Here is a 23,585-nt window from a genome sequence, read left to right as displayed (position 1 = left end):
GTGTGAGCATGGCTGTTCACCTGGGCTGCTTTTGGTTTCCAGAACAGCCCTGGTTGGGGGCAAGGCACTAAGCGCAGAGTAGCTATGCTGAGTGCCTAAAGTAGAAAACTGGAGCAGGAACATACATGTACGCCCTGTCAAATGGAACTTCAGTAGCTGACCCCTTTTCTCCTCACAGTATCAACTTGGAGAGCAGGAGCTAGAATTCTGATGTAGACAACAATCTACAGATTATTAGAACATTGGGATGTTGGGAGCGCCATTGAAAACAATGGAGTGCTGTAGCCCGGAGCTCCAACATTCCAATGTTTGTTCACAGCTGCTGTGAACAAAGGCCTCGTGGAGCCAGAGGGGAATTGAACCCCCTCGGGCTCAGTGAGGCCTTTGTTTTACAAATAAGAAAATTCTGCCCTCTAGGGACGGAATGTTCTGATAGGCTTAGAGCCCTCCATTGCAGGCTCCACCGACCATTAAAGACCCGCTCCCTTATTAAAGGTCCTTGCCTTCGGCTCGGTTCTTTAATGCTGGAGGGGGCCTTTAATGGCCGGTAGAGCCCGCTATGGAGGGCTCTAAGGCTATAGTAAGATAGCGTCAGGAACGCTCTCTGACTGAATTCACTGTGGTTGAAAACACATTGTCCACTTTCACACCATATCCCCCCTGAGGGCTACCGTGGTCACCTGGATGACTTCAAAGACCAGATTAAAGACAAGGTTGCCATAAAACACTTTGATCACACATGCTGGTCATATTCCCTTGCAAAAGGAAGCCACAAAGCATGTTTTCCCTGTCGATCACCCTTCTTCAGACAAATGGAGCCATTTTTTTTGTTTTTTTTTTTTTTTAAAAACCTTTATTGTGTACAGTTGCATCATCTTACAAGCAGTTAAACAAAGCGTACGCTTCCAGATGTTAGGACACAGCCATTCAGCCGACAACCCGGGGGTCCGGCGGCGTTGTACAGGGTAGCATGCGTACAGAAGGGAGGTGCGTGTGTTGTGAAGAGAGTAGGTGTGTGGTGCTGTTTATGCATTTTTGATTTTTTGTGGTGTCCCAGGTGCGTGTTGTCGGCGACAGAGGATGGCGCTGTGATGCAGCCCACTCCACGGCTGCGCCGGCTGTCACCCAGGCCCCGATCCGGAGACCTATTGGACGCCGCTGTTACCCCAAAGTGTAAAGGCCTCCGGGCAGCCGAGCGCCAGCATCATACTCAGAGTGTGGGCTGAAGCGCAACAAGGATGTTGCAGTATAGCTCACAGCGACCTATATGGCAGCGCATAGATCCGGCGAGTCTAGTATGCAGCGTCGCAGTCCATATCTATCCCGTGTATGTATGGCAATAGTATGTGTCAAGGTTAGGGTCGTGAACCCAAGTAGGGTCAAGGGGAAGGGGGAAGAAGGGAGGGGGAGATCATTCTGCGGTAGAGCAGGGGGGTCATCATCCGCCAAGCTGGGCACAGCGGGACTGCGTAGCGTGCGCGGGAAGCCGCGGGCCAGGGGAGGGGGAAAAAGAAAGAGGGCCGTCAAGAAGGCTGGAATTCCCCGGCGTCCATGGCCGCACCCGCCCACCCCGTGTGTAGGGCGCTCCCCCGCGCCAGAGAGGGAGCGGCCCGGCAGGGCAGAGTGGTTATGCCCCCCCCGTCCGACCCCCCATCCGGACAGTACGAGCGCCCCCACAGGTCGCGGCAGCAGCGAACTCCGTGTGTGTGGTATAGCTGCGTAGCGAGTACCTCCCAGCGGCGGTCCCATGCAGGGCGGCAGTGTGGGGCATCAGGAGTAAGCAGGGGGGGGGCAAGAGCCATCCCTTTAGCAGTCCCGGGGCTGCCGCTGCCCCGTCAGCAGGGGAGCGACAAACCCCAGGGATTCAGGTTATCCCCCTGTCCTGGCAAGCCCTCTGGAATGTCGCGAGGAGATTATCCCAAAGTTGGGCGATGGGGAACTTCCGGAGCCCTGCAGTTTCCTCGCGAAGAAGCACTGCGCTCTCTGCCTGTGCCCAATTAACAAATGAGGCTCTCCAATGTCGAATGTGTGGGGGGGCGGTTGCCTTCCAATGCTTGGTGAGCAAGCGTTTGGCCGTTATAAGACCCATGTCCCAAAAGCGTGCCTGTACTTTATTGTCTTTTGTGCGCCGATAGAGCCCTAGTATGCATGCTTCCCATGTGTGCGGGAGTCGTCCATCAGCGCCGCGCGCGAGCAGTGTCAGTACGGCGTCCCAGTATGCCTGTACCTCTGGGCAGTGCCATAGCATATGTAAGAGGTCCGCTCCCGGTAGTAAGCACCGTGGGCAGGCTGCATCTGCCCTCGCAAAGTACCTGTTAATTTTTTCGGGCGTGAGGTATGCGCGCTGTAGTATGTAGTATTGTATAATTTTAAAGCGGGGATTGCGTGGGATGTTCGTCGGACCGGTCAGTATCAGTGCCTATTCTTTGTCCGTCCAGTCTCTTCCCCTATCTGTCGCCCAGCGCTCCCTCAGCGTTAATGTGGATGGCTGCGAGTGCGCCTGTAGTGCCTGCGCCAGCCAGTGTACGATGTGCGCGCCATGGCCCATAACATGTAGGTATTGCATGAAGGCATGCACCGGAGGCTCCACTGCTATGTCGCCCCAGGAAGCAGTGAGTGTGTGCAAGAGGGAGGCGTGCAGGAGGAACTGTCCCGCCGGGAGAGTCGTGTCTTCAGCCAAGTTGGCGAACGTGAGCAATTCGCCATCCGCATATAGATCGCTCAGTGTGTCCACCCCCGCCCGATCCCAGCCAGCCAAGTGGGCCTCCGTGAGCGGCCCCGTCGGGCCAGGCATACCCAAGAGCGGCAAGCTCGGGGCATAAGGCTTAGTAGCACGCGTGAGACGAAGGCTCCTCAGAAAGCATCTGCGCGCCACTGCCAAGTAGATCTGGGAAGGGCAGGGTGTGCGGGTTATCGGGTGAAACAGCGCATTAATTTGCGTTTGAGTCCATGTAGCCGCATGCGTGGCAGTGTCCTCGAGCTGCTTGCCGCTCAGCCATCCCGCCACCCATTGCATCTGTGCCGCGAGATAGTACAATTCCAGGTTAGGAACCGCCAAGCCCCCCGAATCTGTGGGCATATATAATTTAGCCAGCGCCACTCGCGGCCTCCCCCTGTTCCAGATGAGGGAACGCAGCAGCACCTCTAGGTCACGAAATAGCTTGACGGGCACATACAGAGGCATATTCGCAAAATAATAGAGTAGGCGAGGCAGCACAATCATTTTGGTCAGTGCCACGCGGCTGGGCACGTTAAGGGGTAGGGTGTTCCAGAAGCCAATCTGCGCTCGGACAGAAGCGATTGCTCGGCAGAGGTTCCCTTCCAGGATATCTGCCGGTGTTCTATATATCCGTATCCCTAGGTATCGGAAAGTGGTGGGATGCCATTGCAGTCTGTCCCCTCCCAGCCGGATGTCGCATTCAGGTATGTCCGGGCTAAAGGGGTATGCCCCCGACTTGGCCCAATTAACTCTCAGGCCCGACATTCCCTCAAAGTTGCGGAAGATGTCAGCAAGGGAGGCGGGGATGGCAGTTATGTCCCTGACGTACAGCAGCAAGTCGTCTGCATACAGTGACACCGCGTGCAAGCCATCCGCCAACGGGATTCCCCACTCCAGCCCGTGCATTCTGAGAGTCGTGGCCAGTGGCTCCATGGCCAGTGAGAACAGCAATGGCGACAATGGGCAGCCCTGGCGGGTGCCTCTGCGGACTCGGATGGTAGCTGAGAGGAGGCGGCCCGTGCGGACTCGGACTGTCGGTCTGCCATAAAGCAGATCAATCATGGCCCTGTATCCCCCCCCAGTTGATACTTCTCTGTAACCGCCCGCAGGTACGGCCACTCCACTGAATCGAAAGCTTTCTCCAGATCCAATATCAGGCATCCCGCTCTCGGCCACTGCTGCGTAGCGTATTCCTGTACCCGGAAGAGGCGGCGAATGTTGTAGGAAGTGTGGCGTGTGGGGACAAACCCATTTTGGTCTCGGTGCACTAGGGTGGGTACATGGGGGCCAGTCTTCTGGCCAAAGTAGAAGCCAGGATTTTATAGACTGTGTTTAGTAGCGCCAACGGGCGGTAAGAGCCCACCTGTGTACTATCCTTGCCCGGTTTAAGAATAGATACTAGCATGGCCTCATTCAATGTTGGGGGTAAAGCGGCATCTTCCGCTGCCGCGGTGTACATTCTCAGCAGCTCCGGAATGAGAACATCCGAGCCGGCCTTGTACAGCTCCGCCGGCAGCCCATCCGGGCCCGGTGTTTTGCCATTTGACAAATTAAAGATGGCTTCTCGGAGCTCGTCTGGCTCCAGTGGGGCTCCCAGCTCGTCCTGCTGCGCAATAGTCAGTTGCGGCATTTGCAGGGGGGAGAGGTAGTCAGCTATAGCCGGAGGAGGGACTGCCAAGCGGGAGCGATACAGCTCGTCATAATGAGCCGTGAAGGCATCGTGGATACCAAGCTGCGTGTATACCAGTTCCCCCCCCCCGTCCGCACAGCCGCCACCGGGGTCGAGCGGGCCTCCTGAGAGATCAGCCACGCTAAAAGCTTGCCAGGTCTGTCGCCAAGGTGATGCGTTCTCGCCGAATGCGCGGCATAATTTACGTTGCGGAGTCGCTCTAAAAGGCGTGCATGTTCCGTGCGGGCCTCGTGTAGCGGGCCCTCGTCGCCAGCCACAGCCCCCTCCTCCCGCAGCAGTAAGTCCGACTCTAATCTAGTTAAGTCCCTCTCCAATTGATGCCTCATGTGTCCCTGCGCATGTAAGCAGTGTCCCCGGAGCACCACCTTGAAGGCGTCCCACTCCACCTGTGGAGTGGACGCCGTGCCAGCATTATCCTCGAAGTATTGCGCGGCGCGTGTAAGTAAGTTATCCCGGAAAGCCGCGTCTAGTAGCAGCGCAGGCTGCAGGCGCCAAGTGGGTACAGGAGGGTGCGGGCGTGCCCAGGCTATTGACATGAAGTGTGGGTTGTGGTCCGAGTGCGTGCGGCCCCTGTATTGCGTGTCCGTCACGTGGGGTAGGAGGTCAGTGGAGGCCATGAACCGGTCCAGTCGGACATGTAAGTCGTGAGCGCCAGAGTAGTAGGAATACGTCCGCGTCCCTGGGTTGCGCTGTCGCCAAACATCGTGTAGGTCCCATTGTGCGGCCCATTCCAGTAGTGCTTTTGTGGCTCCCCGTGTAGAGGCATTAGCTGGGGGCGGGAAGGAGCGGTCCAGTGTCGTATCTAGAGTGCAATTATAGTCGCCCCCTATTATCCACGATGTTGCGTGCCAAGGTGCCATGATCGTTGAGAGCCGCGCCAGGAAGCTACCCTGGTCTACATTGGGGGAATAGAGGGATACCAGTGTGAGAGGCTGGCCATCTAGTCTGCCCTGTGCAGCCGCATATCTACCCTCCCGGTCCACTACCACCTCCGTGGTTTCCCAAGTAGTCCCAGGGCGGACCCATATCAGTGTTCCGCGAGCGTAGGAGGAATACTCCGTAGCATACAGCTGCCCTCGCCATCTACGGCGCAATGCCTGCACCTCGGCTCCGTTCAAATGGGTTTCTTGGAGTAGCGCTATGTTGATTTTATGTCACTTTAGGTATGAGTATATATGATAGCGTCTGGCTGGCGTGTGCATTCCTCTGACGTTCCAGGTGCATATTTGTATATTAGCCATAGCAGTTATGTGTGTGTGTGCGCCTCCCCCCCCCCCAAGGCGCGGCCCCCCGCCTAAGGGCCCCCCAGCCCCAGCAGTCCGCTTCTGCCGTGCAGCCATCGTGAGTGTCGTGTACGCAGTACCATGATCTCCAGCAGGGTAGTGGGATAGGGAAAAAGGGGAATACAAAAGGCCTTAACATGGCAACAAAGTCCAAAATACCAAAAGGTCGGCCGCACAACAGGTCGCCGTCCAAACACTCAAGTGAGCTCGCAAACTATACAGTCTAAGGGGGTGCTTGTGGTTTATATTCTAATAGTAATCAAAACAGTGCAGCCTTGGATGTGCCCGGTATCTCTCCCGGGTGTGGTGTGCAAGCCCCCGCTGGCCAGCGGACGTCTAGTGTCTCTTGTTCCATGCCGTGGCAGCTGTGCGCCCAGATTTCAGTCAAGGGCGGGCAAAAGTGCCAGGGGGGGGCAAGTCCCCCCCAACCAGGCCAAGTCGCAGCAGGCTGGCAGTGAAACGCTGCGGGGCACACCCGTGTTTCTGCAAATTAGGTGCAGGAGTCGCATGTGGATAAGTAGAAAATGTACTTACAGTGGCCAGCTCTGTGCTCAAGTCCCCCAGGGCAGCGACAGTGTGAGCGTCGGTAGGCCCGGGGCAGCTCTAGGGTTAGGCGGGGTAGCCAGGCAGGAGCCCGGGCGGGTCCATGCCATGCGGTAGATAGCAGTCCGCTCCCAAACTCCGTCAACCAAAGAGATCCACCGTCTGCGGCGTGACCTCCGGGGGTCCCCCAGAGCTCTGCGTGTCCGGGAGTCCATAAATCGCCTCATCGTCCGTTGAAGACGCTGCCGGGCTGGCGCCCGGGTGGAGCGACGGCGCCGGGGAATTGCTGATTGCCGCCACCTTGCGCAAGGCATCTTGCTGTTCCTGATGAACTAGGGCCGCCGGCGGGGAGCGGCTCACTGCCTCCCCGAGCAGCGGCGGCGTGGGCGATCCTCGGCGACGTCGCCTCCCCGAACCTCTGGACCTCTCCATCGTGGTAGTTCCCGGCGCCCTTCGCGGCGCGTCAGGCATTCCTCCATCCAACCAGGCCTCCGCCTCCCCAGGGCTCATGAAGAAGTGTGTTTTGTCACGCACCACTACTCGTAATTTGGCAGGGAAAAGTAGCGAGTACTTGAGGTCCGCTTCGCGCAGCCTTCTTTTTACAGCCAGGAAGGAATGCCTCTGTCTCTGCACTCTTGCAGTGTAGTCCGGAAAGAACATCACCGCAGCGTTGTCTATGGTGACTTCCCCTAGGTTCCTGGCTTCGCGCAGTATTGTGTCCCGGTCGCGGTAGTTGAGCACTCGAAGGAGGAATGGTCTGGGGTTAGAGCCCGGGGGGAGCGGCCGCGTGGGCACACGGTTGGCTCTCTCCACCACAAAGTAGGGGGAAAGCGTGCCGTCCGGCAGCAGGTCTCGCAACCAGTCCTCAGCCTTACGGGCGGGATCCACTCCTTCCCATTTCTCCGGGATGCCCACGAGGCGGATGTTGTTCCTCCGTGCCCGTCCCTCCGCATCCTCGGCCCTGCCCTCTAAGAGTTCCATTCTGTTTAGGAGATCTTGCACCTTTTTGTCCGTCTGTACCGTCAGTGGTTCAATCACCGCCACCTTATCTTCCAGGGTCTTAGTGCGATCTTGCAACTTCTTGTGATCAGCTCGGAGGTGGGTCAAATCTATCGCCATGCCATCGATTCTGGTCTCCAGAGAGGTGTGCGTCTGTTGTAGCGATTCTTCCATCCGTTCCATGACCGCCAAGACACTGTCCAGTTTCGCCGCCACGTGGTCGGTATCCATCCTGAGTGCCGCTTTCGTTTGCTTCCCCTTCGTCGCTGCAGGTCCCGATCCAGTACGCGTTCGCGCCCCTCCAGGCATGGAGCTGGTGGCGCGCGCAAGGTAGCGTCTCCCGACGTTGTGGGGCAGGGGCCCGTCGCTCGTGGTAGGTCACCCCAGTGCCTCCGGGGTCGCCGTTGCGGGTCCCGCGTCGTCTCGCCGCTCCAAGCCGTCGGGCCGCACGCAGCGCGTCCCGGCCGTCGCAGATCCAGAGGCTCCGAGCAGCGCAGGGCAGATGGCTCCCCCCAAAGGGTCAGGGCGCGCTTGTGGCTCCTATCCGCTCCGGGTTCGCGTAGCTTCGCCGCAGCGGACAGAGCCGCAGGTGGTATGCTTCGCTGGTCTGTGGGATCCAGGCCGGTGCCCCGGTAGCACTCTCTGTGTCCTCAAGGAGCGGTGGCATGTGCAGCTGAGTCCAACAGTGTTGCATCCCCCATCCAGGGCGATTTCACTCTCAGAGTCTAAAGGCTGGTGGGAAACCAGTAGGAGAGAAGCCGGACCGTAGTGCAGCAGTGGCTAGGCCGGAGCGGGGGGAGGGGGAGGCGAAGCCTCTGCGTCCCGTCGCAGTTCCAAGGATCCCTATCGCCTCCGTGGATTCCTGCTCCTCCCTAATGGCATCGCAATCCCGCAGTAGTTTAGGGGCAGCTGCTTATAAGCAAGAGTTGTGTGTCAGGTCCCGTCGTCTCTCTGGTTCCACCCCGCCGTTCCCCGGGCCCCCGTCCGCCAACTCACTCATGTGCCGGGTGTCCCAGATGGCGTCCGTGTGGCTGCTCCAGGCCGTTCCCAGCCCACCATCGTCGTCAGACGGCTCCCCGGGGGGAGGGGGGGCCTCCAGGTGCCCCCGGTCACGATGCCCGTCTCGCGGAGGCTCCTCTGCAACGGCCGCGGGCCTCCTCGTAGGCCGCAGATCAAGGCCTGGTGAGTCGCCCAGAGCCGCGGGCTCGCGTAAGCGTCGTCCCCAAGTGCGGGCCCACCAGCACGGCTCCAGGCTCGCCGTCGGTGCCGGTGCTGCACTCTACCTCCGATGCACCCCAAATTCAGCCAGGGCAGTCAGCAGGTGTCGGAACAGGTCCGCCGGCAGTGGCGGGCCGCGGAAAGGAGTTTTCAGCGGAGAAACGACCCGGGGTAGGGAGGCTCAGGCGGGAGCTCTACCCGGGCATGTCCGCTCTCGTTGCGTGTTAAGCCACGCCCCCCCCTTCAGACAAATGGAGCCATGTACAGCAGCTGAGACCTAGTGGGGTGGAGACTTTCTTTTATCCTTAATTAGAAAAACTCCTTGTTTGGGAGGACACAAGCAAAGACAGTGAAAGGAAATAAAGCAAATCAGAATTGACATTTCGGGGATTTTTGTAGTTTTGTAGTAAAAAAGATTCTGGGATTGCTGATACAGAAAAATATATTTCTTAAACAGGAATGGAGACACACTACTGGTAGTGTTATTATTATTATTATTATTAATACAGTTTATAGAGCGCACGGCTACCCCAAATAGGGGTGTCCTGGCGCTGAAAGCAGCTGAGTTGCAACCAACGGAACTAAAGAACTAAAAAAGCCATGTTTTCAAAGTTTTTCTAAAACTAGATTCAATGTTTGCCTTCCGCAGGGGTTCTGGAAGGGTGTTCCACAGTAATGCTGCACCCACTGTGAAAGTCCTCCCTCCCAAACGGGCCCTCACAAAGCGAGGGGCCTGTAGAAGAGTCTGAGAATTAGATCGTAGCACCCGATTTTGCTCAGTCTTTGCTTAAGGTAATTAGGACAGTTTCCTTTTAAGGCTCGATACGCCAGAATCATGGCCTTGAATTGGATTTGCTTCTCCACCTTCAACCAGTGGAGCTTCTTCAAATACGGAGAGACATGGTGTTTGAAAGGTATTCGTAGCACCAGTCTCGCAGCCGCATTCTGAATCATTTGGAGACGTCCTATAGCATATTTGGGGAGGCCAAGATATAGACTATTGGCATAGTCCAGCCTGGACGTGACTGTAGCATGTACTATGGATTTCCGGCAATCCTCAGGTAGAAAATGGAGGATTCTCCGTAGATTTTTCATTATGCTAAAACAGCCAGACGAAACCTGCTTAATTTGAGCAGAGAAGGAGAGATTTGCTTCCCATTTCACACCCAGATTCCTGGCGCATGAACCCGGTATTGGTGGTGATCCCATCTCTGATGGCCACCACAATACTGGATCTGGAGCTAAGCCGCTGCCGAAAAACAAAACTTCGTTTTTTTTCGGCATTAAGCTTTCATTTATTAGCATATATCCAGCGCGCTATATCTTGTAGGCAGCCCTTAAAGTTCTTAAAAGTGTCTGCCGACCTCTCCTTAAATGGAAAAACCAGCTGGGTGTCATCAGCGTAGGAAATCGCCTTGACACCCCAATTGGCGATCAGAGTAAAGAGCGGAGCTAAGTAGACATTAAACAGCAGGGGGCTAAGGGCTGAGCCCTGAGGGACGCCCCGTTTAATTTGCTTAGGTCTGGAGGCATAAGATTGTAGAGCCACTTTCTGGGAGCGCCCACTAAGATAAGATTGTACCCAAGCTAGCACCGTCCCTCCAAGACCCGCATCTTGTAATCTCCGGACCAAGATGACATGGTCTATGGTATCAAAGGCCGCGGATAGGTCCAGGAGCACCAGCAAAGCCGATGCTCCTGAATCCAATGACCATTTTATCGACTCTGCCACCTCCAGAAGAGCGGTCTCAGTACTGAAACCTGCTCGAAAGCCCGATTGAGTGTCGTGTAAAGCCCGATTCCGCTCTAAAAAAGAGGTCAGTTGGCGTTGGACCATTTTCTCCAACATCTTGCCCGGGGCAGGGAGCAGGGAAATGGGCCTTAGGTTACTAAGGTCGCCTGGGTCGCCGTTCACTTTCTTCCTCAGGGGGAGGAGAGTTGCATGTTTCCAGGAGTCGGGAAAAATGCCTGTCTCTAAAGAGGTATTCCAAATATGGCGCAGGCCCTCGGTCAGCGATGGAGCTAACATTTTCCAAAACTTTGGAGGGCAGGGATCATCTGGTGCGCCAGACCTACATTTCAGAGTTTCTGCTAACGCCTCCTGGTACGTAATCTGGATAAAATGTAAGAGTATTGCCCTCTCCCCACCAACTGCTGATGTTTCCAGTTTCGCAGTGGCCTCGGGGGAAGTAAAGGAATCATAAACTTTAGAAATTTTATCATCAAAATAGGAAGCTATTTTTTCACATCGTCCGACAGAGGCGGTAACCTCCAACTCACTAGCCTTAGGTTTAAAAAAGGATTGGACTACTTTAAAAACTTCTGTGCCGGAATGGACCGCATTCTGGATGCGAGCTACAAGGTAATCCCGTCTGGCAGCTTTTAAAGCCTTGTGAAGTTTTTTTGTAGCTTTTTTATAAACCACTTTGGCTGAATCACAATAAGCTGATCTCCATTGACGTTCCAGTTTTTTACATTTGCTTTTTTGTTCTTTCAGGGAAGTGGAGAACCATGGAGCCGAGGGTGAGCATCTTGCGGGTTTCCCCAATCTAATTGGTGCAACAGTCTCCACTGCATTCGCAATCCATTGGTGCAGGATAACTGTGCCCAAGTTGGGGTCCTGAGACAGCTGAGGCTGACTCTCCCTCAATATGAGGCTAAGGGATTCCACAGACAATTTCTTCCAGTCTCTTTTAGGTACCAGCTGGGTGCTTTTTAATAACTTAGCGGTCGGGAGGGAAATTAAAAAGTGAACTAGGGAGTGGTCCGACCAGATAAGTGGAAGTGGAGACCCAATTTCAGTATTTTTAATATTGGAAAAAATAAGGTCTGAGGTATGACCCGCAGTGTGTGTCGGAAAGAGCACCCCTTGTAAAAGGTTAACCCCCTCTAGGGATGACACAAGTTGCGACGCTTGTACGCAATCTGGATCATCTACGTGTAAATTAAAATCACCCAAAACCAAAAAATTAGAATAAACCACTGACTTTTGGGCAATCAGATCACATAACAGCTGTAAAGCAGACGCTGCACAGGCTGGCGGTCTATAAATAAGAATGCCAGCTAAGGCAAATGTGGGGTTAATCTGGAAACAAAAATGTAAGCCTTCAATGTCATGCAAAAGCATCGAGGCGGAGGACGTAAGCACCCAGGAATCTCTAAAAATAATAGCCACCCCCCCACCTCTTTTTCCCCCTACACGATTAGCAAAACACATTTTAAATCCTGGCGGGGTAGCTAATGAAATCGAGGTCATTGCGTCAGCACTCAGCCAAGTTTCTGTGAGGAACAGGGCATCCCAATTATCTTCAATTAGAGTTGACCAAATCTCCTCGTCATGTTTAGGTAGCGATCTACAATTAACTAAGCCTAGACTAATTAAGGACTTCTGATCAGGCACGGAGCCCTGGGGAGCCTGGACCTCCCTATCCACCTTACTTTGAAGCAGCACCTGCCCGCATTCTCTACAGCAGTGTGGCAGTGGGGAGTTGGCCAAGTTGAGCTGATGCGCCCTCCCACAAACCGCACCCTGAAGGTTTAGGAGTAACTCTCGTGGCCACCTTAAGTGGGTCATTCTAACGATCCCAGCATCATAGCTGGCGTTGGACGCGCTCCGGACGCGGACGGGCGGAGACGTGCTTGCCTTAGGCGCACCCGCTGCGCACATCCGCTGCGCGGCAGGCGAGTCTCCTCCAACATATACCACCCGATCCGGAAGTAGTGTGGAAAGTGGGCGGAGTCGCGTCTGTCCCTCCGTAGCAATCGGCACTATTATGCCGTGACGGACCGAGGACTGCGACCCGCCAAACACTTCAGACCACAAGCTATCGCCCCCGAAAGTGACACAGTGTAGCAGCAAACAGATTTTTAAAAACAAGGAATGCGTTTAAAAAAAGGTTAGTGCAACAATGCTGTAGGCTGGTTAAAACATGAATAAAAACGTTTTAAAAGAATGGTAGTAATATAATTCACCACACGCACAACTCAATCGGGGGGAACTAGGATACAAGTAGTCAAGTATTGAATACTTGAAACTAGGATAAGTTTAGTGTGATTTGCTTTAATTGATTATCGACTACAGACTAGTTATCTCTTTAAAATCCTGTGCTTGACCAATCACAAGGGGAGAATTGCTCTCTGCACTTTAATCACTGGTAAATGCCATGGTGGTTGTCACGTTTATTTAGTCCTACAACATTCTTTGATTTTCAGCATCATACAAAACAGGGGTTTACAGCTGAAAAGTAATAGAATAAAGTCCCTAATACACAGGAATATATCTCTCCGCCCACCATGACATTTTCACATCATATCCCATGTCCAGCAAGCATAGCAGGGTGGTCTGAGGAGCAGTATGGGGCTACCATCGTTGTGACCTGGTGGGACGATGCATGAGGGGCTGTCAGCTCAAGGGTTTTTTCCGGCACAGCTAGGTTAAGCTCCAGGAGCAAAAACCATATGGTTTCCCGTTCTCTAAATACGGCATGGGAGCCGCCACTCCGGCGACAGTACCGCCACCCTACCAAACTCTATAAATGGGATCCTCCATCTTTAAGATCCCAAGAGTAGTAGGAACCGGGCACAGTTCCCAGACAGATGCATACATTAAACAGTATTATTATCAGTCGAGGTTGCTAGTACTGACCATAATACATTGCCTTCTCTTTAAAATTAATATAAAGTAGCATTTGGAGGGAGGGCACTTATAGTTGTCGCTCAACATTATTGCTTTCTTCTTTTTTATCTTTGGCAAATCCAACAGCAACCGCTCTTTTAAATTAGGTTTTTGAGTTTCTCAACAAGCTTCACGTCTGAAATAAAACCTAATTTTTCATGATATGCTCTTTGGTAGTGGATACTCATTTTTGTGCTCTTTCCAAGCATTTAAGCTGTCTGATATTCGTAGAGTTGCTTTACACTACTAGTCTCTTAAGATAATTCAGCCAAGGCAGGGCCTGCTCATCCATAAAGCCAAGGTATGGTAGTTGCTTTATTGAAGAGGCAGGCCACACTCGGGAGCATCCTACTACCTGGAGACTGGTGCAAGGTGTAGAAGTGTAAAGTCATGTTTGCATCTGTCACTGTACATCCTTCCTCATAGTCTTGAGCATAACACAACAGAGGACCTACATCATAAACCCTCTGTAAGAAATTGGGTATTGTTTGAGGGAGTGGAAGCACCACTCTGGCAGCAACCACAGTCCTTGTCGGGGTGAACCACAAAAGCCACTAAATGAACCTGTACTTAACCCTATGGTAGCTTGGCACAAAAGCAGTCAGACTTAACTTAGAGGCAAAGTGTAAAGTATTTATGCAGAGCTCAAAAAGTAATAAAGTGAAACCACAACACAATAAAAATTCCATACCAATCTGAAAATTAGTAGTCAGTAGAACCGGAGATATTGAATTTGAAACCTTTTAGCAAAAATAGCGCCAATTAGCACAAAGCACGAACAGTGGGCATCTGGTCTGACTAGACCAGGACAAAGTCACAAGTTCAGGCCTGCTGCAATGAAGCGGAGGCCGGGCACAGGACCAAGCTTGGTCCTCTGGAAGTTGTACCATATGTCTTTGATTCGAGGTCTGCGTGGCATTGTCAGGCTTTGTGTCACTCTGCATTGGGTCAGAGGAAGGTTTCAGCTGTGTGGCAAGGCTTTACAGTGCTTTGTGTCATTTAGCATCAGTTCTGAGGAAGCTTTTAGCTGGGCATCAAGGCTTTGAGAGGCTTGGCGTCACTGCCATCAGTTCTGATGAAGCTTTCAGCTGGATGACAAGGCTTTGCACCACTCAGCGCCGGTTCTGATGAAGCTTTCAGCTGTGCAGTGAGGCTTTGCAGGGCTTTGCGTCATTCTGCATTGGAACCAGTGCAGTTTTCAGATTGGATTGGTTAGGTATGGCCCTGTGAGGTTGTGCATCGCTCAATGTTGGTTCTGAGGAAGCCTTCACTTCAGAGCTGCACTGTTGGGCAGGGCATCACGTTGCAACAGATCTGACGGACCCTTCAGTTAGTCAAAGAGAAGGCCTGTCTTATGCCAGCCAATGGTCCAGAACCTTATGGGGCTCCTCTTAGGGATCAGGACACACTCCAGCAGAGGTTAGCAGGGCTTGGGCAGATGCAGGTAAGTCCAATTGCAGAAGGTCAGCTGGGCAGTTGCAGGGAGGCCTCTGAAGCTTGTTGTGTCCCTGTAGCTCACACAGGAGGCCAGCCAACTGACCCTCGGAGTCACTCTGGGTAGCCTGGCATGAAAGCAAGCAGGTCCAGTCTCTTCCTCGGGCAGCAAGACAGTCCTCCAGCAGCAGGGGAGACCTCTTGCAGCTGGGCATTCCTTCTTCTGTAACTTCCACAGGTCCAGTAGAGTTCTGATGAGTGGCACTGGGAGTCCAATATTTTACCTGGTGCCTGCCTTAGTGTAGGGACTCCCTGTCCCACCACCACATCTGGTTCTGAAAAGTGTTTCCCCTTCCTCTGTCAAGGCTCCAAACTGGCTGGGGGTGACAAAATGCAGGTCAGGCCTGGTGTCAGGTTCCTTTGTGTGTGGAAGAGGCAATGGAATTTGAAGTGTAAGTAGGGCTAGGTACAACCTCTCCATAGTCATTCTGTCAGGATGGTCTATCCTATCCACATGTAAGACGTCTTTGTATCACTATTTAGAAGTAACTCACAAACCTCAAAAGCAAATCCAATCACAGTCATGTGCCCCAAGACACTGGTAGAATGCACAGATGAGATGGTTGGGACAAGTAAATGCCAACTTCCTAAAAGTGCAATTTTCAGAATTGCAACTTAAAATCCACCTTTATCATTAAAGAGGAATTTGAGTTACAATTCATTTGAGTGTAAACAGCATAACTCTTTCTTCTCCCAATCTAAAGTTAGCACTAATTAAATGTAATAAGGTAACCCAGTGTAAGTCAATGGGAGAGATAGACTTAAGTGCACATGTCCTACTTTTTAAATACAATGCACCCTGCCATGTGAGCCTTTAAGGCCTAACATATGGATACCTTATAAGTACTAAAAGGAAGGTTTAGGCCTGACATAAGGTTTATATTGCCATGTCGAAAATGGTTTTGGGCAGTTTAAACTGCATTACAGGCTGCAATGGCAGGCCTGATATTCACAAGCCCTGGGTTAATGTAGAACTATGTACTAGGGGCTTCCAAGTAAATCAAATATACCAATTCAGTGTAGTCCAGTTTTACCATGTTTGAAGCGGAGCGCACAAGCACTATTGTACTGGTACTAGAGTCCTAAAGGCAACAGAAACAAAGCAAATTTAGCAAAAAAAGGTAGGTTTCAGGAATACCACGCCAAGGATGGCAGGTCCAACAACCTCAAATAAAACAAAATGTAAGATTCACATGTAAATCTTTCAATATACATTCAGTACAAATCCCCCAAAGCATAAGTTACATTTTATAAATTGGCATATGAAAATGTGACCACAGAAAAGTTAAGATGTTTAAACATGCTGATTCCAAGACATCTCAAGGGCTTTCTCTCTGCAGTGTCCTTCAATGGGCCTTCTTGTTCTGGGACGATGCCATGTATCCTGGCCCAGAAAAAGAAGAGATGACGTATAGAAGTAATATCTTTAATAGGCCCTGCTTGACATTGAACTAAAGGCGAACTGACTCAGTTTTCTGGCAATACAAAGCTGCACCATAAAATGAATTCTTTGACTAAAAAATGCTGGCCCTGGTCCCAGATCATAAGTGATTGAAACTGCTTTCACAGAGCAATAATAACTTTATGCAAAATAGGTTTTAAATGGAGCAATGACACCATGCTTAAGCTGAAAGGCACAAAAGATTTAATATTCTTATAAGATAGCTGCCTGGAAAATATTGAAGGATAAGTTTCTCGCAAGTTTCTTTAACTGGGTTTACTTAAAGGACAAAAATACGTTTCTGGTAATGCCCCACAAGGTGCCAGATGGTGTTATGTCATTCTTCAGGCTGACACTAATATAGCCTGTCACCAGAGGAACAGACACACCCAGAACAAGCTCTAGATGTTGTCCATGATTATTGACTCATTCAGGTACTATCTAATTAGGTTACTGAAGCATTTATCTTGTACTTTACATACCATAGAGTAAAAATTAAAGATGTAAATAAGCCCATCCTTTGTTTAAATACATTAAAATTAGGATCCTCAAATCAATATAACCCTTTATTTTACATTTCATCATAAAAACAGTATGGCATTTTCAGTCTAAACGTGAAACATAAAACATGGTAAGCGTCTTCTGAATACATTCTGGACCATCCTACTACCCTCTTCTACCTAAAAGACAAACTTCGGGAGGCAAAAGGATCACAAGCACCAAATCTGCTCTACATTTGGAAATTCCCCAAACCAAAAAAGCATGTCTCTCCACCAAGCCATCCACACCAGATGGGAGAATCATATCCTGGAGCACAAAAGCCTAAATTATTATATTTTAGCCTTCATACAAAAGACTTAGGGGCTGATTACGATAGCGGAAGGACCGCCACCGCCGGCCCGGCGGTGAGGTTCGCCAGCCCTGCGGACCGCGATTCTCTCACCGCTAGATTACAATGGCGGTGGGATCCAGACAGCGACCGTGGTGGAAGCAAAGCCCGTCCACCACAGAACCGCCACAGGCAATCGATTGCCTGGCGGAGCTGTCTGCATTTATAAAATGGTGGCGGTGCCTGTTGCGTTGTGCTGGGAGGTGTGGGTGCACTGGCCCCCTACATTTCACTGCACCAAGTGGCAGGCACAGTGTAGTGCCTGCCACGTAGTGCAGTGAAATGCACAACATGCTCTTTTTAACATCGCGACAATACATTTTTAGTGACATTCAACATTGTATCAAACAGTAATCACAGCACCTATGTTCTTCAGCACATAAATAACAAAAAGTAAACACATTACAAATACTAACAAACAACAAGATTGACCGGTCCTATATTTAAGAAATGAATAATGGTGGCGCGGGTTATTTGCGTATTCACTGTCTAACAGCCTGCCATAGCTGGTACAACAAATACAGCACGCAGATTGCCTTGTTTGTACACTGCGTTAATCAGTAGGGTGATGGAGATTGCAGCTAGCTGGGCGGTCGACGCGTTTCGGAACCCTGCTTTATTTCCGGGTTCTCCTCAGGACCAGGACAGGTCGGACACTGAAATTGTACAAAATGAGAGATTTGCATCAGCTAGAAGTCCCTGTATTCCAATGACCCAGAACCCTACGGTTGTAAAGGTGTTTTATTCTTACCATTCAGGGGTATTGATCCCGGGTGCTGTATTTGACCATGTATAATGTACGGGGTCGGTTGATGTGGAGAGATTCTAAAAAATAGAGAAAAGTTGTAGCGTTTAACCAAACTATCAACCAACTGTCCTTTTTGTAGGTCCACTGCATTAAAGCATCACTGGTGATAAAGTGCTCGTGGCTGCAATGAGTGCCACAATTATTGTTTGACTTACCTTTTGTATAACTGGAGAATTGCCAAATGACGGTTCCGATACCAATTTTATGTTAATTGTTGTGTGGAGTCACGCATTCAGGGCCGCCTATAAGACATAAACAATTCACATACGCTGTGATTAAACTGTGAAAATCAGAGATCCACTGTGTGCAGTGTTTTAATAATAGCAGGGACATACCTCACTGGGAACGATTTGGGTGTGGGCGGAACCCTCATCTATTCTTCAAGTTCCACCTATAATGTGAAATGTACACAACACTGTGAGTGCGTCTGTAGATCGCTGGCCGCACAGACATAACCATTTAAACCATAAATGACGGGCAACACAATAACTCACTGTGTTCTTTGTGCTCGATTCCGTATGGCCACGTTGAGGACGCGATCTTAAAAGTAGTTCTAGAAAACCAAGCAGTAAAAATGCATGTAAGTGCCTCAATTCTCGAGTGGATTCAATAAGAATGCTTGTTGAGGACCACACATTTAATAAAGGAACTTGCCTAATTTTGTAACGTTGCTCCCGGTGAGCGTCTCTCTCCTATCGGCGGCGATTCAGTAAAGCGGAAGTGGAAACCGCTCCCAAGATGACCTATTTAATCATGTGGTGTCACGCAAAGGCGCTAGTGGTGCTGGTACTTGAAGTTTGACTGGTGAGATAGTGCACAAGAGTAAACTATTATGATGATTCTCATAATATCACACAGTGTGCTTGTGTTTGAATGTATTACCGGCTATGTAGTTCGGACCTCTTGCTTCAAGTGCATAACAGTTCAGTGGTGGATATCGCTCACAGAGTGACCTGCTTAATTTTTCTGTGGCGCTTGCATGCCAGGAATGATGGAACTTGTGGTTAAGTGCCCAGGAGAATAACATTTTGGCAATTCTCAGTGTGATACCTGAGAAGCCTGGTAGCAAAGTGTTGCAGGCTGTAATTTTCTACAGTCTATTCATTTTGGACATCTCATTAAGTCCTGAGCAAGCTGTATTAATACGCATGATTAGATAAGCTTCTCGTTGGAGGAGTGTCCATTCCGTGTCATCATCTCTGTGATTAAGTTTGATCACAATCAGTACTGTCCATTTAAGATCTTTTTCCGTGTGCCGCAATTCTTGGAAGTGAGTGACAAGAGGTGCATTGGGTACATTCTTTTTAATCCTTGATCGGTGTTGTGTTATTCGCTGCCTGATCTCTAGTGTGGTTTTCCCGATGTAAATTAACGGGCAGGGACACACGATGGTATAGACCACATTCTTGGTCTTGCAATTTGAGAATTCAGTATGTTTCCACCTGACTGTTCCATTCACAAATTCCTCCCCTTCAATCGTTAAGTTACATGCTTGGCATGTACCACATTTATGGTGTCCAACTACTGGCTGTAAGTTCAAGAAGGGGCGTAGTGTCCCTGATTTCTTTAGAGGTTCGTCCGCTGCCCGTATGATTCGTTGTCCGATGCTCGTGTTCTTTTTCAGGGCGAACAAAGGGACTTGAAGGTTTGTGACCATGTCCTTTACCAGGTGCCAGTTCTGGCGAATGATTTTCTTAAATGAATTGGTGTATAGGCCAAACGTGGAAACGCATACAAGGCGTGTCATTGGTTTTTTGGGTTGTTTTTCATAAAGTACTTCACGTGGCGTGAACCACGCTCTTTTGCATGAATGTTTCAGTAGTTTTGTTGGGTACCCCTTCTCCTTTAGTTTCTCTGTCAAAACTTTTGAATGACTCTCATAGTCTTCTTTACGTGTACAATTGCGCCACACGCGCAAGTACTGGCCATACGGCAGATTATCCTTAAGACTTTTCGGATGATGGCTTTGAAAGTGTAGTGCTGTATTCTTATCCATGGCTTTCGTATATAGGGTTGTGATCAATCCATCACCAGTAGGTCTTACCTCCACATCCAGAAATGTGATGCTGGTTGTGCTACGAGTCAAACTGAATTGGATGTCTGGATTTCGATCGTTCAACCACACATGGAAGTTAAGGAGTTGTTCTTCCGTTCCGGTCCAGATACATCACACATCGTCGATGTATCAGTACCATTGGGCCACATATGCGCCATAGGGGTTGTTGTTATAAACGTGCCGTTCTTCGTATCTCGCCATGTAGAGGACCGCCATCTCCGGCACAAAGGGACAGCCCATGGCGGTACCTTTCACCTGGAGAAAGAAGTCGTTTTCAAACTTGAAGTAATTGCGCTTCAGTGCTAGATCGGCAAGGCCAACAATAAATTGTGTTGGAATCTGGTGAGGGCGTTCCCTACTTTCCAAATACGACTCAAGGACATCCACTGCCTCTTCCTGTAGGATTTGGGTGTACAAAGACACGACATCCAAGGTGACTAGTATCTGGCTGTTTGGATCAAAATGGAAGCCTTCGATTTTATTGATAAAATCTGCTGTATCTCTCAGATACGATTTGACATCTTTTAGGAAGTCTTTGAGGAAAAAATACAAGTTTTTATAATCTCTCCACATCAACCAACCCCGTACATTATACATGGTCAAATACAGCACCCGGGATCAATACCCCTGAATGGTAAGAATAGAACACCTTTACAACCGTAGGGTTCAGGGTCATTGGAATACAGGGACTTCTAGCTGATGCATGTCTCTCATTTTGTAATATTTCAGTGTAATAAATAAAGCAGGGTTCCGAAACGCGTTGACCCCCCCAGCTAGCTGCAATCTCCATCACCCTCCTGATTAACGCAGTGTACAAACAAGGCAATCTGCCTGCTGTATTTGTTGTACCAGCTAACTGTGTATGGCAGGCTGTTAGACAGTGAATACACAAATAACCAGCGCCGCCATTATTCTTTTCTTAAGTATAGGACCGGTCAATCTTGTTGTTTGTTAGTATTTGTAATGTGTTTACTTTTTGTTATTTATGTGCTGAATAACATATGTGCTGTGATTACTGTTTGATACAATGTTGAATGTCACAAAAAATGTATTGTCTTTCTGTATGATATGACTTAAATGGTCAATGGATTGAACAATTGAATGAAAAATAAAAAGGTGAAATAAATACACCCAACCACTTCAGTGGTCAAAGTTGCTTGTAACTTCGCGGCAGTGCTGCTGTCAGCAGCCACCGCCGCAATGTTAAAGGTGCGGAATCCGACCGCTGTGGTGGCGGACCCATCATAATCGGGTGTGCGGGACCGCCGCATGCATGGTGGACGGTGCCGGTTTACACCACCATGGTAATCGGCACCCTTAATTCTTTTTTTCTCCTTTGTCCCATGCGCCTGGGAATGTACCTTTTGTAGTGCATTGTACTGTAGAATTTCAATGGCACTTTCCTATCTCTTGTCCAGGCACTAAAGTGCTTTCTTGAGTTGTCAGGTTAGTGATCACTTAATCTGTAGTGCTTGGATTGGAGAAAGTTGTTGCTAGTACCCAAGCTATTAACGTTGAGTTTTGGTGTTGTGCCTGATATCTTGAGAGCACACTCAAGACTTGGCAGTGGAATATATACACAATCCATGCAGTAAGCCCTTGGCTGCAGCAACATTGCAACATGATTGCCTAACAACGACACCATGCACCATAAGGATAGTTATACCTGAAGATTCAAGATGGCTGCCGTGTTTCTTAACATGTAAGAGTTTGTGGCTTATTGGGAAATGTAATTCACACCTGGTGCCCCCCTGTGCAGTGCGTTATCCATGCCTGGCCAGCCAGCCAGTATATAATCAGCACCAGCACTTTCCTTCACTTAAAGACACTCAGAGTGGATGGCTTCAAGGTACTGTTTCCTTGCACTGGGACCAGAGTTAACAGTAAGTAGCACCTCCAGCCCCACTTTCTGATGTGAACCTGGTTTGTAGTTTGGTGGACAGAGTGCCGCTCTCCTCCAAGTTTACTATCTATGTTTAGTTAGGCAGATGATCAAGTTTCTGCAGGCTTTGCCCGCCCTAGCTCTGGAGGTTAGCGCCTTGAGACCCTCACGGGTGAGTCGCGCGCTATATAAACCCCAGATTGATTGATTGATTAATTTATTGGAGGTAAAACCTTACATCGACGGCCTAACAGATTTTTTGCCTTTGGTGTAGGTGTACCGTCTGTGGTATTCAGAGCAGAGAGCCTGGGTTATTTTTTTTCTCTTGTTGCATTTGCTTGGAACTGCTCAAATATTGGTTTGCAGCGGCTTAAGAAAGTTAGCTTCCGAGGAGCTCATGTAGTGAGTTGTTCAGGACTGGACTTGCACTTATTTAATAATTGGTAATGCATCGGACATGCTCTAATATAGTGAGTGGCAGTGATGTTGGCGGCTTGTTCTCATACAGTGGTTTGAAATGCTTTATTTATGCCAAAAGAAACATTTGTGGGCATTACTGGGTGCAGAATCTGATAGACACCCTGCAATAAAAAACATGCTAAAGAATCAGATCACCTGTGCAAATTAAGGGTTTAAAGATGAGGTCATTTTCTGTGATTCTCATTTTTAAAAATCATATATTGCACTTCGGCACCTATGAACTCAGATATACGCTTCCCTCAGTAGGGCCTACCCAGTTAAGCTCCATAGCTTGGGCGTTATACAGACCTCTGCAGCCCCTGAGGTAATTGGGGTCCCCCACCCTTCAGGAGGGCCCCATTCGGGCTGATGAATCTGAATATCTGTGAGATATGGGAGTCTCAGGGGCCCTCAACACATTCTACAGGGTGGGCTCATAATTTGAGTTACACCACCACTGCTCTATTGTAATAAAACCCAAGCTTTTGCATTGTCCCATGTTTTCTCCCCATACTTGCAGCCCTGGGACAGGAATCATGTCTCTCTCCATCTCTCTCTATCATACTTTGACATTGTAGAATCAGTGGCTCTGCTAGGGCAAACCAGCAGGAGTGGCCCCTTCGGGTAAGAGTGGTGGGGCAATGGGGCCAGTTGGGGGGGGGGGGGGGGAAGAGATCTAAAGACAACCAGGAGGGAAAATTAAATAAATAATTAATTTTCCCTTGTCCTGGTCTGTCGAAATACTCCCTCCCACCCGGCCTCACTACCCCACTGCTCTTGCCTGCATGGGCCGCTGCTGCAAACCAGATGATTTCACTCTTGCCAGCTGCCTTTTCTGGCATCAGAGACAGAGTGGTTCAGGTGCAGAGCCAGGAGGACACACACAAGTGGCCTACAGGACGCCTCAGGAAGAAAGGAGACATCAACAGGCAGAATAGGTGACACTAAAGGTAGAAATAAAAAAAGTAGGGATTGCATAGCTTGAGACAGGATCCCAGTCTCAGGAAAGAAGTAGACGAGCTAGCGGACTGCTTGTGGGGTCTCGCGCTGCAAGGTTATGAGAAATGTAAAATGTACCCAAACTCAACGGTTGTTTGTCAGAAAAACATGTAGAAAAGTATTGTGCTACAAAAATACCTTACTGTAAAAATAATGCAGCCAGAATAACGACTTCCACAATATCAATCACACAATGGTGTACTTTAGAACATGAGTAAAACCCTCTCTAGAGGCGTCGACAGGGCTTTTCAATTTCCATTTCAATGGAATGTTAGAGAGCGCCCGGAATTGAGACTCCCCGCCAACCCCATCTCACCCAGGAAATGCTCTTTGATTTTATTGTGCAAAGGACTGGATTACAACCCTTTACAGAATATGTGGTGGGGAAGGATTGTTGCTCCACCATGGGTAAAGATATGTTTCACATCGA

General features: G+C 49.9%; 1 protein-coding gene and 1 long non-coding RNA gene across 3 annotated transcripts in view; one reads left to right on the top strand and one right to left on the bottom strand.

Moving 5' to 3' along the window:
* The window catches only part of LOC146812445 (opsin-5-like), a 665,928-nt gene that overhangs the window by 581,683 nt on the left and 60,660 nt on the right, over window positions 1-23,585 (top strand). The gene's annotated exons all lie outside the window — the stretch shown is intronic.
* Window positions 16,616-18,508, bottom strand: LOC146812446 (uncharacterized). The gene is made up of 6 exons (XR_014965946.1): window positions 18,414-18,508; window positions 18,254-18,312; window positions 18,095-18,150; window positions 17,915-18,001; window positions 17,703-17,776; window positions 16,616-17,607 (listed from the first exon to the last, which is right to left on the bottom strand). It is a non-coding gene; the product is annotated as an uncharacterized LOC146812446 (long non-coding RNA).

The sequence above is a fragment of the Triturus cristatus genome, chromosome 7 (assembly GCF_964204655.1).
Source record: "Triturus cristatus chromosome 7, aTriCri1.1, whole genome shotgun sequence".
Taxonomy (NCBI): domain Eukaryota; kingdom Metazoa; phylum Chordata; class Amphibia; order Caudata; family Salamandridae; genus Triturus; species Triturus cristatus.
The sequence above is the reverse complement of the archived record's forward strand: the minus strand, read 5'-3'. Positions and strand labels throughout refer to the sequence as shown.